The sequence below is a fragment of the Balearica regulorum genome, chromosome 5 (genome assembly GCF_011004875.1).
Source record: "Balearica regulorum gibbericeps isolate bBalReg1 chromosome 5, bBalReg1.pri, whole genome shotgun sequence".
NCBI lineage: Eukaryota > Metazoa > Chordata > Aves > Gruiformes > Gruidae > Balearica > Balearica regulorum.
In genome coordinates, this window is record NC_046188.1 from 37,387,646 (window position 1) to 37,400,201 (window position 12,556).

The 12,556-nt window shown below is 36.9% G+C and overlaps 1 protein-coding gene across 2 annotated transcripts in view; it reads left to right on the top strand.

Annotated features, from left to right (window-relative positions):
• The window catches only part of RAD51B (RAD51 paralog B), a 469,034-nt gene that overhangs the window by 58,684 nt on the left and 397,794 nt on the right, over nucleotides 1-12,556 (top strand). The gene's annotated exons all lie outside the window — the stretch shown is intronic.

Genomic DNA, 12,556 nt, shown 5'->3' on the forward strand with positions numbered 1-12,556 from the left:
TGTCTGTGAACTTGCCCATAAAATACAAAGGAAGACATGGACACTCAGTGCAGGGCCTGGGTGGAACTGATTGAAAAGTGCTTCAGAAGATGTAAGCTGCATAGGGGGGGTGTGTGTGTGTGTTCCTTCATTACATGATCCACAGAGGATCATATAAACTCAAAAGATGTCATTGAGACTCAACTCTTAGAAGTATCTCCTAGTATGGGTAACCTACTCATCACTCCAGTGGAAGAGTGAAACTGTGGCAAGAACTTGAGTAAGACTGGTGAGGCCTTTTCCCTCTGATGCTCCTGAGGTCACAGCAACTATCATACCAGAAATGTACGGATCAGAGATGTGGAACTGGCTGACTTAAGAGGAATGGATTTCCTTCTGCTGTGTAATTCTAAAGGCTTTTGATGGAGAAGATTAAGCCCTGTGTAACTGCCTTTAAAGTTCACGTACAAAAGATAGCGTCCTAGTTAGTGCACCCAATAATGTTTATAGTGCTTTAAAAAGCCAGGAAATAATTGTGTCTAAGTATGTACGCTCTCATAGTTTGGGAAAATATTATGCAGCTCTTTTTCAAAGGGAGACATTTTATGGGAAGATACTATTTTTCTCTATTTCTCAATTTTCTTCTCCTTTAGATGCCCCCTGCTTTCTGCTTCAACTTCATTAAAATGGTGAAGCTAAGCTGGAAGCTAAGCCCCTGACAGTTGAGGCTGCTGCCCTACTTACAGTCAGAGGGACAGTATTTTAAAGATTTGTTAAATTTTATGTTACAAAATAAACTGTAGTAACTCCTATTAGTTAAGAATTCTGGGAGGGCTTTGGCTAGAGATTTGGATTCTTGCAAACATGGATCCCTAGGCAAGGCTGTTTGAGTAACATGCAAAATCCAACATCAGAGTGTGTTACGCATCTGCAAGTGCTGGCACATACTAGAGATAAGTCTGCTATTGCATACAGTGCGTTAACCTTTGCTACTTGAGGTTACAGAATATCCAAGGTTCTTATTGTAAGTAACTGTGTTGGGATTATTTCAGATATTTTTACTTACCTAGAAAATCATAAAATATAAACTTGGGACCAAAAGAACATTGGTAAGGTTGCAAAGTGATTCAGATTACTAATAAATTGGACACATTAAACAATATGTACTGCTTATGTCATGGCAGAATCAGTGCACCTAAATACTGGGTTGCACAACAAGTAGGGGGACTCAGTCTGAGACTCTGAAAAAGATTTGGAGTTGATGACTGATAATAGTTGAAATCAATGCTTTTGGCTGCAGCTAAAAGGTCTGGTGAAAAACTGAGTAATTGAGCAAGGGAATCGGAAATAAAGAGGTTGTGTATTATCTATTTAGCTATAACTGTTACTGGAGCAGTACATCTGATGTTAACAGTCCAGGGAGGATGGTGAAAAGTGAGCTTCCAGAGAATAGCCTTGAAAATGACTGGGAGGAGGGGAGAGCAGTCTTAGTAATTAAGATGTAGGGTGCTTACTTTGTTTAGCTTAGCTAAGGAAATGCTTCATTAGTCAATATGTACCTACTAGAGGAAGAGGTATTTGATAAAAGCAACCTTCTCTTCAGCTGACAAAGGTATACCACAGTTCTGTGGTTGGAAGCTGAGTTAAGCAAGTTCAGGCTTCAAATAAGGGGTGTGTTCTTACTGGACTAATTAATCATTGGAATGCATTACTAAACACAAATAATTTCTTGTCACTGAGTATTTTTAAATGGGATTTTGGTTTTTGGTTGGGTGGTTGTTGTTTTTTTTGGTTCTCATTTCCTAAAACTGAAACGGTTTCAAATAAGATTAAATTTGGGGAAACCCTGTACTACTGCCATGTTATGTCGAAGTTCAAATGAGTTTAACGCAGTTCATTCTGTTGGCGTTATAAACTCTCTAGCTGTTTATAATTGTTGGCGTTATAAACTCTCTAGCTGTTTATAATTGTTGGCGTTATAAACTCTCTAGCTGTTTATAATTGTTGGCGTTATAAACTCTCTAGCTGTTTATAATTGTGTGTTCATGGTGTCAGGATATCGAGTTTGATGTGCAAAAGTGACTAGCATTCATAGCTTTTACCAAACTCAAGGGGAGCTGTTTCAAACCGAAGTAGCTCTATGTGGTATGAAGTATTTGGAAGAAAAGCTGACCTTAACTGCCTTAAAACTGATGGGCTTTGCTCAGTAATCTCTCTGCACCTCTATTTTCAGTTTGTAAAAAAGGGAAATACAGAGCTGTTAGTCGTGAGGATGCTGTGAGGATAGGGTCATTACTGTTGAGAAAGCACTAATACTGTATCCGTGAACAATATATAGATGCTCATTGGAAAGTAACACTTGCCATCCTTGGTGTAAAATTTAAATAATGTGTAGTAAATAAAACCTTAATCCATCTTTTGAGATGACAACAAATTTTTTAAACGCATTCATTGAATGGCACCATCTTAACCACTGAATAAAGCAAGTAAAAGTGTTCTGTGATTGTAAATTTTTGCTTGACTTAATGGATTTTGAAATTTTTTTTTTTGTAAAGTACAAAGAAACACAAAGCTTTTTTTCTTCTTATGTATGGACATTAGTAAAATGTAAGTTGCTTCTCAAAAAGTGAAAGATGGTGCCTGATTTCCTTTTTTGATGCCTTTTTCCACCTAACTTGGTAGTAAGCCTGGTTCTATCCTAGCCTCTTCAAATGAGGCAGCACAAGGTTTGGGTCACTTCTGGTCTGTTGACAGGCCACGTGGCAGCCATACTGATGACTGAACAGTCACTGAAGCTTTTTCCTCCATGGGGCACTGTGTAGCCATGTCCCTTTTTCCCCTTCCCTGCACAGAGCCATGACCAAACCTACTTTTTTCTGCCAGGTTTGGTTGAAACTAGCCAGTCAGATGAAAAGCGATTGCTAGAAACTGAGAAGGACAGTTTGACTATAAATCAAACAAAACCCCTTTTATTTTTGAAATCCAGTGAATATGTAAAGCTATATGAAAAGTTTACATTACCTTTTTCTGGTTTAGAGTATGCTGTACTTGAGAACATTTTGGATCTGAATGTTTTCTGTGATGGTGTGTGGTGATGCTGTCTACCAGATGACATACTGAAGCAGCAGTAATCAGTCCTGTATGTTTCCTGTCCGGTTTCCTGACTTCCTTAGCCTTCTTAAAAAGAATAGACAACAAAATACACTTTGGATGTTCTTTCTTTTCTTCTTCCATATTCATAGGAAACTATTTATTATTAGTAAGTGGTATTCAGTAAAGGTAGTTTAGTGTTCATGCTGGTTGAGAGAGAAATGATATCTTCGTTTCAGTGAAGAGCTAAAACTGAAACCCAGTATGACTAGAATTGTACTTGAGATTTAACTGTTTAGCTTACAAAAATTGTTATTTATGGAACCTGGTCTTCTAGTTGTTAGTACTTGAGAAAATGTGTGAAGCTGGCTAGATATCTCCATGGAAAAGCACTCTGAAAGTGGCAGTTGCAAAGCCAAACTGCTTTAAGCATTTTTTAAAATGTCAATTTGACACTGAAGATGAAACTTGCTTTGTAAATCCCTAAGGCTAATCAAATTACAACACTGGCTGTCCTTTATACTTTTGTCTGGGTTGTGTTCTTAGATCTGTGAAGCGAACCTTTGTTATTTATGATAAGCGTGTTGGTTATCATTACAACCAGCAAATGTATAATAGTATCTTTCGTTCTTTTTTTAATTGTTCTTTCTGAGAATATGAAATAGCTTAGGAGGAGAGACTTTCATCTCTTGCTTGTGATTTATAGTGCAAATGAAAAACAAACCTTATGTAATTATTCTCTAATGCTTTTATTTGCTATGCTAAATAAGTTAACAGTAGTCAAGAAGCCCTTAGTTTCCACAGTTAATACTTTTTCCCCTTTAGATGCCACATGCTCCATTTAAAAACTAAAAATTCACTTTATCAGTATTGATAATATAACAGCAGTTAAAGCTGTCATAGTCAATTTTCTCTTCACACTCAGTTATCACATTTTTTTGTTTCAGTGCTTCACACTCGTGCATTCTGCCATGTAAACTTTATACCCACGTCAACTTTCATTTGCTTTGGAAAGCCAAATGTTAGCTCAATATATATTTAGTTTTAGATTGTGTAATTTTTTTCATCTCAAAATCAATTTATATGCACAAATTACTTGACATCTGCAGTGCCTTTTCTGCTGTCTTTGGTTAAGTGTGTTTAATTGTATCATCTCAGCTTCCTGCAGTAAAGTGTCTCAAGATTGAAGTGCTTCTGTTGGCAAAGAGAATATTCAAACTGTCAATTTTCCTTTTCTTTATAAGCAAGTATTTCCATTTGGCCTCATCCTTCCTTCTGTTTTATTCTGTTTCCATGTAGATGGTTGCTTGTCATCTCCTTTGCACCTTTGCTGTTGCTGTTCTGATATTTGAAAATACTAGTTTATGGAGAGCTAAACAAATTCCCAAATGGAAGAGTTCTGAAGAAAAGCTGTTTAAATGCCACTTCCCTTTGAATTGGTAATAAATATGTAGAAAGTTTGGAAAAAATGGATAGTTGATTTGTTGTTACAGTATGAAACAACACTGTATGCTGACTTTTCCAAAACTATGGAGAAACATTAGACTTCCACTTGAATTTGTCTGTATCTGGACTGAAAGCTGCTGAAATGCAAACTTTGTTTTTATACTTTGCTATTAAAAACTATTTTTAATACCAGTGTTACAGAAACAGTAACTGAATTATCTTCGCAAGTTGTTTAAACCTAAAATAAGAAGAACTTTACTTCCAAAACATAGAGGACTGGTTCTATTTTGAAGTTTTCTAAAAAGAGAAATATCTTATATGTTATACCACATTGAAATATGTGTTTCTTTAATGAGGAGCTAACCTTATCAGAAGAAAACATTTTGGAACTGAGTTACCAGAATTTTACTAGCTGTATTTAGGCCAGATGTACTTCAAACAGTTTCTAGTGGTGAGAATTCAGTGGAAAGTATGGGTCCTTTTCTGTTGAGCTGCTGATATTTATGTAAAGTGTCTCAAGTTTCAAGCACATTTTGTGTTTGTGTATGTATGTGAACTTGAATACCCTTCCCAACTGCTAATAGAAGGATCTTTATATTTCTATATAATCGCACTGAACTCCTGGCCATCTGCTTGCTGCAAAAGGCTGAGGTTTACCTAATAATGGCATTCTCCCTTCAATGTAGGGCTGCTGCTTGCTTTGTTTCTCTCTCTTCTCCCCTCCTTTTAACTTCATAAAAAAAAGCACCAAAGCTACTTATATGGAAGTCTGTGTATTTCTGTAGGGAGCAGCATAAAAGTTAAAATAATTTGTGACTGTTTGTTTAGAAGACACAGAATGGTGCTTCTGAACCTGCAGAATTTTCTAAAGAAAATTCACCAACTTCTTGGAGAAACTGAGTTGTCCTTCTATGAACTCAATAGGATGAAAACATACTAGTGTCTTATGCGAAATCATATTGTGAACGCTATCCACAGAAGCATAAATATTTAGAATAATGCAGATATTGCAGAGTTTGCTGACTTCTATTGTTCTCTATGAATTAAAGAAGCTTTGAATAGCATTGAAACATTGAAAAGAAACATTGAACTGAGCAGCATTAGAAAATTATGTTCCTGCTAGCTATATCAAAACTTTTTGATTTCAAACATAGTCTCTTTTGTTGCAAAGAGGAATACCTAACCCTGTTCAGTGTGCCTCATCAGTTTAAGTAACAAATAGTTTGTGAAACAAACAAAAAATTCTGTATTCAGATTTCCTTCATGTTATACTTAGCAGTATTTTTGTGTCCAGAACTGAGTCTATAGCTTTGGTATTTTAATTAAATATTTTAGTGTTACCCTTTTGTTTTCCTGCAAAAACCTGCTTAAGAAACAAGTGTCAGAATTTCACATATATGAAAGTGTGGTTTGGAATGAATTTTAATTTGTGTTATTGTTTAATTAGGAAAACAAAATAATTAAAAGGGACTTACAGACCAGAGTTCGTTCTTTGCCTTTGCTGAAACTTCATAAACCCAGGGGTTTTTTGGCAGATTGTTTATATTTCAATTATCCCTCTGCTCCATGGTATCGAGCAAAAACTAGTTTTGCTACAGGGAGTTAATTCAACTGCTAAGTGTCGTTACAGTGGCAAAGTCAGACAGTTTTGTCTTCTCCTGTGGTTGTTAAAAAAATTATTCTCGGAAGGCACAACTTTGTTTTAGGTTAAAATGTAATTATAACTATCTTCAGTACTGCTGCCATCTGTGTGCTTTTTTATATGTGTCTGGAGAATATATGTTTCTGCAGTTTATGGCCCAACACAGCGTTCCTTTTGGACTGTCTATGCTCATAAAATGTTTAATACTGCTGAGGAGAAGGAATGAGAAATAGTAGAGCAATGTTTCCTGTTTTCATGTGGTGGTAAAGTATAGAAAAGGAGGTAGTTTAAAGTTATATGATACTGGAATTCAGTTTTCTTTTAAAGTATTCCCTCCATTGCTTTTTCCATTTTACAGTGCAAGTGACTTTGCCAAAAGCTATCATTCTGCACAATTGCACATATGAAATTATGTAGAAGGAAGGCACCACTATTAATGTATAGGAGAGGGAATTGAGAGGAACGAGATTTTCTTACCAGATTTGTTTTTGATCTGCTATATGATCATGGGTGATGCTTGCTTTAGAGGAGAGCAGACACTTTCCGTGATATCTGCCTTGACTTGAGTTTCTGAAAGACTTTATCCAAACTAAGTTAGCAGTTTCTTGTGTCTTCTGACTCTCATTCTCATTACACTTCTCTACATTCCCTTCAGCTGATTTACATCATCTTGAAAGTGAGGTGCCCAAAACTGAGACAGTATTCCAGATTAATCTCTACCAATGTTTAGGTATGGAGAAGGATTTCTTCTCATGTCTTGCAGGACATCCTCTTGTTTATGCATCACAGTACACTGTTTGCTTTCTTTGCAACAGCCTGTTGTTGTTTACCTACCATTCATTAAAGCCCTGGATCTGCACCTGCTGACTTTGTTACTTAGCTAGTTGCACCTCCTTCTAATGTGTTATTTTTTCTGACTTGTCAAGATGATTTTGAATTCTAATCCTATATTCTAGTGTACTTGCAATTCCCTCCCTGCTTTTCTGTTTTTGCAAGGAAAATGGTAATTCTTTCTATTGCAGATTCTTTGTGTAACTATTGGGTAGAACCAGACTATAGCAGACTATATCATTTTGTTCAATAGAGGACCTTTAAACACTGGTAGGTGCTGTGTGTCACTTTCCAATAAACTTTGCATCTACCCTGTAATAGATTCACCTAGGTTATGTTTTTCTAGTTGAAGTAACATACTTATATGTATGTAGATGTTCTACTGCTGAAATAAAAATACAGTATTTGTTTGGGTTTTTTCTGCTCTGTCATGTTGTTACTCTGTATGTGCTGTAGAAAACAACAGTAATTGTACTGAAGGGCTTTTATGCCTTTTCTTGGGAGGTTAGGGTTTGGCAAGATGAACTGTTTTGACTGCGTGAAAAATTGCTGAACCTTTAGGCAAATAATCTATTTGTGACTCTGCAGAGAAGTACTTAAGCTTTGAGTATTCCATTCTTTTTGTATGTTTTCTTGTGCCTCCTTCTTGTCCTTTGATTTTATTTAAACTGTAGGTTCTCTAGGAATATTTCTGTGTAATGTGTAACTGGAAGTGATTCCAGTCTCTAGACAGGGTAGCAGTACAAAGAATAGTTGACCAGATTACAAGTTGTTGGAAGAATCTTACCTGTATGAGCTCAGTATAGACTAATCAGTGGTTTGATTTCCAGATTCTCTAGAGTTTGTTTGCTTTATGGTTACTCAGCCTCAGGGCTTCTGGGAATAAAGAGGACCTGCTCTGCAGTTGTTCCTCCTAAATAATATTGTACCAGCCCCCCTGAGGTGTAAAGGCGTGAGGATAAGAGGAAATTAAGATTGGGCATGCATATGTCTGTTACAACACAAATGTGCCCAGAGATCAAAAGTAAAACCTTATTTGCTTGGAAACTGGTAGTAGTAGAGATGATTGTATCACTTCCCTCTTTGTGTCTGCAGGACTGCTTTGTGAAAATATTGCATTTCTGTGGAACCAGGAGGACTGTTGGGGTTGCTCTTTCATGAAGTGTGATTTGGAAGCTTCGTGCTGTAGTCTGCTTGCTGCTGTTAACTAGAGAACCTGCGTTTTTCAGTCTGCAGAATTACCAGATGGATGGTAATAACAGACAACCAGACCAAACTATTGCAACTAGATGGTTGATGATCCTGTGCTGCCTTGAAAATAGGAGTATCTAGGTTTACAGGACAGGCTTTTCAGTCTGCGCTTTTGCTTCTACTGTTGAGGCTCTTGTGCATTAGAAGAGTTGTGGGTTTTGCTCTGGTTTCCCTCATCTCTTTTGCTTGGAACTGGAATCTCTGAGCTATAACGTAGGGTCTCCTGAGCAACTTCATTCTGATTTTTCTATGAGACGACTCCATCTTCTTTATTGAGAACATGTATGTTTTGTATCATTATTCATTGAAGCAATCTATGTTGATTTATTCACCTCAATTTTCTATTTAAAGAAGGAAACCCATCATTTTAACAGCAAGCATTTTAATTCACTTGGCAGAAGTTCAGTATAATCAAACTGAGGGAGACTCATTTCAAATATGTATTCCAATGAGAATCTACATGATTTTGGTAACCTCATCAAAACTGTCATGTTGCCTCTTACTAAAATGCATAGCTATATCTCATTTGAGAATATAGTACTTCTGTTGTAATATTCTAGGCAAACAAAATTAGATTTAGTGTTTTTTATTAAATAAGACGGAGCAGTCATCTGCAGAATTTTAATTGGACGGGAATGAATGAGATACTGTTTTTTGTTGGTGAGACTATATCTGAATTTCAGTAAGACAGTATCTTTCCACCCCCAATACTCTGTTAACACTTTTGATACTCATTTGGATGAGCTGCATTGCCCACTCCAGAATACAAATCACTTTCTTTGCCTTTCGATTCCAGTGTTTTCCATAGTTTACTTTTGTATTTATCATATCTCATGCTTTTGACCTGTGGCAGAGTGTGCTTTGCTCTTCAACAATATCTGAGGTCTCGACTGGATTCTTGGCAGACTGTGGTATTATATTTTTCATGATGTGCTGGAAAGCAAAATCACCTCTAATACATAAACTAAACACTACTTTTTCATGCAACTGAAACCCTTGATTCTTGTAGAAGAAAATTGCTTTAAAAGTGCTTACTGCTTAGATGCTTTTTGTAACTTCATAAAAGTCACTGTAGGGAAAAGTGGGGCTAGCTTAAGGCTGCAGGCACATACCGGTGTTCTGGGTACATTACTTCTCAAGAAAATTAGTTTAAGCAAACTGGCTTCACATGTTGGCAGTCTTTGAAATACCAAACTGAAGTTATTTGTAAAGCCTATGAACAATACTAGCAAGCTACAACGGGATAATTGGAAGGTCAATGTAGGGCTATGTGTCTGTTTATCAGTCTTAAATTTGTGCATCCCAAATGCATGTTAAATGTTTTTTTTTCATCCAGTAGTCACGAGAGAAGATGCAGTGAAAGGTAAGGTAGGTATGAAATACTAAGATGACTTTTTTAATTCAGACCCTTGCCTTCTGTTATCTTTTGTGATTTCCTTAAACAATGTTTTATTCTAAGAAACCTCAGGTCTGCCCAGAGAGGTTAGGAATGACATCTAAGAACTGTTCCCTTATGTCTTTAGCAAATTCTCTTAATTCTCCAGGAACAGTACAGGAGCCTGCTGCTCACCTTTTTTTAGTGGCATGTCCTTTTCCATATCATTTTCTAGCTAGATAGCAACGAGCTAATTTGGAAGAGGAGTTGACTGATAAAACATTCAAGATTTGGTTGTGTCAAAACCTGTTTGTGGCGAAAATTATTAACCCGAAAAATCTTCTGAATATGCACTGTCATACATGATTTCCTGGGGGGTATATACAACCAGCTGCCTAAGGCTGGCATGTTGTTAGGCTTGTATAATTTTCTCTGGTTGCATGGAAGAGCTCCATGTCACAGCCCTTCCTGGCATTATAATGGAGACCATCGCACCTGGGCAGTGAGTACAAAGTTTCTGAGGAGGCCTGAGTACAGACCGTATGCACAGAACTAGTATACTGTGTATTAGAACAGATATGCTCTACTCTGCTTCTGCGGTACTCCTAAAATGGTGCAAACAATTGCTGCTGAAACAATTTGTGAAGCCTGCTCCTGCATGTCATATTTTCAAGCAGTGGACTAGTGATAGTAAAGGAGATTGTTATTGGCTCAAGATACTGTTTTGGGGTTGGCAGCAATGCTTACTGTTGTGCCTCCTTTTTCAGATGGCTTCAGGGAGCCATGGAAGAGAGGAACTAGCAAAATGGTGAAGCTGCTGCTTGGAAATCCACTGACCTCTAGCCTGTTCTGAAGTTATCCCTGGGAAAGATGGCCACCAGATAGAAGTTGCAAGCAGAATAAATTACCTGTGCAAATTACAAGTGGCATGTAGGTAGCAGGTTAATTGAGCCTGCATTGCAGAAAGTGTGAGTAGTCCAAAATCAAGAGGTGGTCAACCAATGTCAGAGATTAAACAGCAACAAGAGGACAATACATGCTTTTATCCTTCCTTACCTGCCTTGTAATTCATTTCAGTATAGAGTTTGCAACTGGTTTATACTTGCTGATGAGCCCAAACAAGGATGTAAACCAATTGAAAAGCAACCTAGGAAAAAAAAAGAGTAGCGGGCAATTGTGTAGCTGAACAGGCACTAATATAGGCAGAAAGGAGGGGCAGGAATGTGTGGTTTCTGGCAGCAGCACAGATTTTGAATGTAAAACTGCATCTTCAGTAAAATAGGTAAGTATGAGTAAAAATGCTAACTGGTTTATTACTCAGAACAAGCAAAGAAAAAGTGTTAGGTGCTTGGAACATCCATTAAACTTTTAACAGCTCTAGGAAGGATTCTGTTACATACTATTGTTGCGATGCTTTGTACTTTGAAATAAAGGTGAGCAAATGCCTGGCTGCATACAGTCTATCCTAACATTGCTTGGGGCTTTTGTGCATCGTTAGGGCAGTGTCCTGGTTTTAGTCTGCATGTTCTGGTTTTAAAGTGCATCATAATATGCTGTATTTGGAGTTGTAATATATCCATGCATAATGAGTTATAGCTGAGGTCAGAAACTATGCTGAATAGTAGATTTTCAAACCACAGTATTTCTTCCTATGCAGAAATTCAGAATGAAAGGTATAACAATCCATAAAATAGCTGGTACAGTTCATAACATGCTTGCATTCCTTCATTATTAATAGTTTCATATCCATCTGTCAGCATGCTATGGCTAAACCATTAGCCAAGTTTTTGCAGCTGCTGCTTTACGAGTCTGTAGCATGTAGTTATCTCCAGCTCCTGTTTTTTGTCTACTAGTAAGAGGAAATTTTACAGAGAACTGACTAAATTGTCCAAGACTGTAAGTTCAGTTCAGGGTGAAAGTCTGTGATCTTGATTTCACTTACTTGGCCTGTGGTACTTTTCCTGTTATTTCTTTTGTTCAAACTGCAGTGGTTGCAGTAGTTGTTTCAAGTGATAGGAGTTTGTTTGATCTCATTAGAAGTTCTACACATAGTTTGTTGTAGTCCTGTATTTTCGTAGCTCTATTTTTTAAGAACATTTTGTGCAAATTATAGTTGCTGATTTGATCTGAAGATAGAGCCCCCAGAGAGGTCTGTTTCGAGATGAATGGGTCTATGGGTAGTATGTGTGGGTTTTTTTGTTTTGACTCCCTCCATTAAAATGTGGATGAAGGTGAATATTGTTTGCAGCAAAGGTAGCTATTGATGTACAAAGTAGTATGTATGTAGACTGCCAAACTACTTTGTGCACGATGCTGAACAGTTACTGGAGAATAACAGTTAAGATTATTGCTAAATCAAAATAGTTTCATACTAGTTACTTGGAGATGCGAAGTTTCCAGAAATATTTGTGTGGTCTGGTACGTCTGTGTGCGTTTTTTAAATTTCCAATACTGTCAAATTCCAAAGGCCACAATTTGTGAATCATGATAGATACTTGCTTTTCTCCCATTTTTGGTGCCAGATAAAATCTGTTAACATAAATATGAAATTTCTAAATGATAAACTAATATTTGTGTATATTTACAAGGTTCTGTCTCCTAGAATAGCATTATTTATGCTGATGTAATGAAATATTTGCTATCTTATAAAACCTAGTGCTAGGGCATAAATTGCTTTTTGCGTACTTGACTGTCCCACCTGCATTCAGTTCCATCACTCACCTCTGACAGGACCACTAATATGTCAGACCTCTCACCAGTTTAATACAGTTGAAATACATACCAACAAGTTATGTTTTCATTCATTTCCAAAGCCTTAAACTTGTTATTTTCATGCCAAGAGCCAACTAGTACCAGACATTACTATAGTGTGGTAGCAGACTGATCTGTTACTAGGCTTGTATTTCAGTTGTCTTAAAGTCTTATTTGCTTGGGTTTTTTTT